Raw genomic sequence first — 4,258 nt, forward strand, 5'->3', positions numbered from 1 at the left:
GGGGGGGTTGAAGGTCTTTTTAATGGACCTAAAAGTGTTGAACCAAAACACACAAAAACATTACAAAAATTGCCCAAAGGGTGGAAATAGTGTGGTTTCTTCGATGTCATTGTTTTGTCGAGATCCTGATTTCATCGTTTTGTCGAGATCCTGATTTCATCGTTTCGTCGAGATCCTAATTTCATCGTTTTGTCGAGATCCTGATTTCATAGTTTTGTCGAGATCCTGATTTCATCGTTTTGTCGAGATCCTGATTTCATCGTTTCGTCGAGATCCTAATTTCATCGTTTTGTCGAGATCCTGATTTCATAGTTTTGTCGAGATCCTGATTTCATCGTTTTGTCGAGATCCTGATTTCATTGTTTTGTCGAAGTCCTGATTTCATCGTTTTGTCGAGATCCTGATTTCACCGTTTTGTCGAGATCCTGATTTCATCGTTTCGTCGAGATCCTGGTTTCATCGTTTTGACGAGATCCTGATTTCCCTGATTTCATGCTAGGAGTGAGTTGCAATAGTCTAATCTAGATAGGATAAGAGATGTTACCAGTGTTTTTGTGGTCTCTTCATTTAAGTACTTCCGAACTAGGCCTATCCTTCACAGCTGAAAATAAAGGGATTTGGACAGAGATCCTACAAACGAACCCATTGATAAGTGGTGGTCAATATATACACCGAGATTCTTGACAACTTCTTTACTAGATGTCATAATTATACCCATATACATCAATGTTGACACTTTCCAGATCTTTATATAAACGTGGATTATTTATAAGAATGATGTCTTTTCTTCGCTTAGTTTCAATTATTTGTTTACTGCCATCCACTTTTTAATTTCATAAAAGCACTGTTTAGTGATAGAAATCATGTTTGGCAGATCTTGATTGGTGCCTTTAACATACATTTGGGAATTGTCGGCATAAAAATAATACTTCAACAGTGGCGTCGCTTGGGTTGCAGACAAGGTGGTGCATAATTGGAAAGTGAGCAAACGGGCAATAGACTTACTAGCTACTATTAAGATTTCTAGAGAAAGTCAATTAGAATCTGCAGGATATCCCGTAACCTACATCTATTGATATTTTCAACTGTTTCTAGATGAAACCGCATAAAGACTGCAATAAAGTGAAACAATACTAACAACTCACTATGCTCACAATCTGAGAAGATTTAAAGATTTCTAATTACTTCGTGCAGCACCAGGACTTGCTACACAATAGAGGGAGACAACAGTTTCGATACCCATTCTTCATTGAGTTACCGTAGACTCTACTACTTGTGTAGTAGATAGGCTCGGGAAAACTAGGATCAAATTTTTAGCTTGTACCAAATTGGTGCTGCGAAGAGCAGTTTCATGCACCGTTCTTCTTGCGCGGGAAGAACGATGCCTAGATTTCTCTACAGTGACAAAAACCACGTTTGGTGCAAGGATTTTGCTTGTCTCCCAGCAGACACTATCGCAAGCGGTGCGACGACCATAAACCATCCTCGCCGTCTGTCTCTACTTCAATCCATGTTTTTGTAAACTACTTGCTAAGGGTTGTGTATATAGAGTTAAAAAAAACACTGGTCCAAGAACAGACCCAGAGGATGCATACCTTGAAAAAGAAAATATAATCAGGAAGCATTCCAAACTAACAGAAGCGAAACTCTCTGTGCTTGGTGCGGGTTGTCTTTTAGGTTTTTTGTTGGGGGGTTTTGTTTTGGTTTTTTTTTGGGGGGGGGGTAATTTTTTATATCAGAGTGCGTTTGAATATTTCTGACCGATTTTACAGATGTTCATTCCAAAAAGGGTTCATGTTGTAGTTGTTGTTGTTATCGATCCAGCAACAGCTGGGCTCTCACCCTTCTGTCCAATGCCATGTAGTGATAAGTGCAGGTTTGCTGCAGTTGCTGTAATGTTCCATAGAGTGTGTTGTCTATGTTAGGTCTCGGAGGGAGAAGGGTAGCTCTGATGTCATTTAGGGCTGTGCAGTGGAACAGGTGATGATCCTCAGTTTCATATGCATAGTCACATAAGGGACACATTGGGGGAAATTCCGGGTTTATTCTGTTCAAGTGAAAGTTGAGCTGTATATGTTCTGTTCGTAGGCGGAAGATCGTGGTCTGTTTCTTTCTCTGTATGTGGTTGATGTTGTCATTCCTTTTCGTTGTGGTCATATGTTTGAAAACTGCTCTGCCTGTCTTTCCCAGGGCCTATCTGTTCATTCAATCTTGTTTGTTGTTGCTTTTGATGATTTGTTTTGCTGTGTTGTATGAAATTGGAGTGTTGGGTTGTTCCTGTCTAGATCCCCGTTTGGCGAGTGTGTCTGCTCTGTCATTTCCAGGTATGTTTGAGTGCCCGGGGACTCACTGCATTACTAGGTTGGTGCCACAGAATGTTATCAGATGATGGGATCCAAACAGTATATGCGTCAAATCTTGGTTCAGATGATGGTCATTTTCTACGGCTTATAATACTGATAGTGAGTCAGTGAAAATCACAATGCTCTGTGCTTTTCCAGGATGAGTTTCAAAAACTGTACAGAGATGGTACAGTGCTGTTTCAATTGCCATCGTTTCTGCATCGTAGTTGCTGCATTTCTTTCCACAGGCTGCAGAGATCTCATTGGAACTTCCATCTGGGTACTGTATTAGTATTCCATATCCGGCTTTGGTTGTGCCTTTGAATGCTGAGCCGGCCGTATAGACGTGTATCCAGTCTTCTGAATAGCTGTCGATTGTTTGATGTGATGCACGCATCAGCGTCACTGGGTCTGACGATTTTGTGCTCTTGTCTTTGAGAGATGTTGTAATGATTTTTTTTTTAAGGTTTCATAAACACATGTTATTTTTTTTTCCCATACAGTCGCTTATGAACTACCGTGGGGTCAAAACTCCAATGCGCAATTTATCCTCAAATATCTCTTAAACGAGTGAATCAAAGTTATCAATACTTTGCACATCTGTTTGTATGAATTTGTCGTAACGAACTCATAATTTTCCATAATAATTGGGGCTAAAATAGAAAACTTTGGTGCATAAATGTATACCAAACATTACAAATCTCCGTCACGCGGGTAATGGGATTTTTCACGGCACTTCCCGCTCCTCACACACATTGTGTATGTGGTTTATGTCACTGCAATCCAATGACATTTTTAGTGGCAAAAATTATATAAGAATTAGTTTTACAGGGTTTTTTTTTAATTTTTGTAGGGGTTTTACGGCGCTCGCATCTGCATAAGGTCATATGAGCGCGCGAAACACAAGTTATTTGCATTTACCACAGTTCACTGCACGAGTTTTACTTTTCTGTGAATACATTTTTTTCCTTAAAAGTTCTCAAAACATGAGTTCAATAACTATAATGTCGCAATTAGAAATAAATGACAGACTTTCTTTTAAAAGCGATATTGCCCCAGCTGTAAACCTTTTAAAATCTGTAGAAAACACCCACTTGGATTTTTAAGGGGTGGGGGGGGGGGCTACTCCTGAAGGCTATCTCGCTTATTACTAGACCGAATTTTACCAAATTTCACACATATAACAAGCATAGTAAAGAGTCTTAAAATCTGTGACACTGGGGATAGGCCCAGAAACCACCGGCAATAGGGCCTAGGGCAGAAGAATTGTTCTCAGTGTCACTGGGAATAGGCCAAGAATATGCCCAGAAACTATTCCCAGTGACACTGAGAACAGACAGACCCATTAGATCTAGCCTATTGTTCCCACACTGATCTACACGGGCATGATGGTGATGGGTTACTAAATACTAGACTATAATAATATATCTAATTTAGATCTAGATTGAAGATCTAACTGAACTAAAGTAGATTCTGGTGTAAGAAGAAGATTTTTTTTAAAGAAAAAGGAATGATCATTCTGTGTTTGCTAGTTATTCCGTCGTAATTTAAATGTACGAGAAGATCTTGATCTAGAGCTAGATATCTAGATCTACATGCGGATTTTGGAGACCACGGTACAGGACGGATAGAAAACCTTCCCGATTCTTCTTTCTTAAACTAGATACTAGATACTAGATCTAGATCTAGATACAGTTCTAGATTTGGATCTCTATTCTACGTTTAAGTCTAAGCCCTAAGTAAGAGTAGAGAACAAAATTACTGAACTGAAGTGAGAAGAGAGTAGAGAGTCTGTCAAGGCTACATACAGTGTAAAGCCTTCTGATTTTTTCATGCAAAAGAGTTCCCTTGTCACTGGGAATAGTTTCTGTACCTATCCCCAGTGTCACTGGAAACAGTCATTTCGTATATATATA

The sequence above is a fragment of the Aplysia californica genome, unplaced genomic scaffold, assembly GCF_000002075.1.
Source record: "Aplysia californica isolate F4 #8 unplaced genomic scaffold, AplCal3.0 scaffold00427, whole genome shotgun sequence".
Classification (NCBI taxonomy): Eukaryota; Metazoa; Mollusca; class Gastropoda; order Aplysiida; family Aplysiidae; genus Aplysia; species Aplysia californica.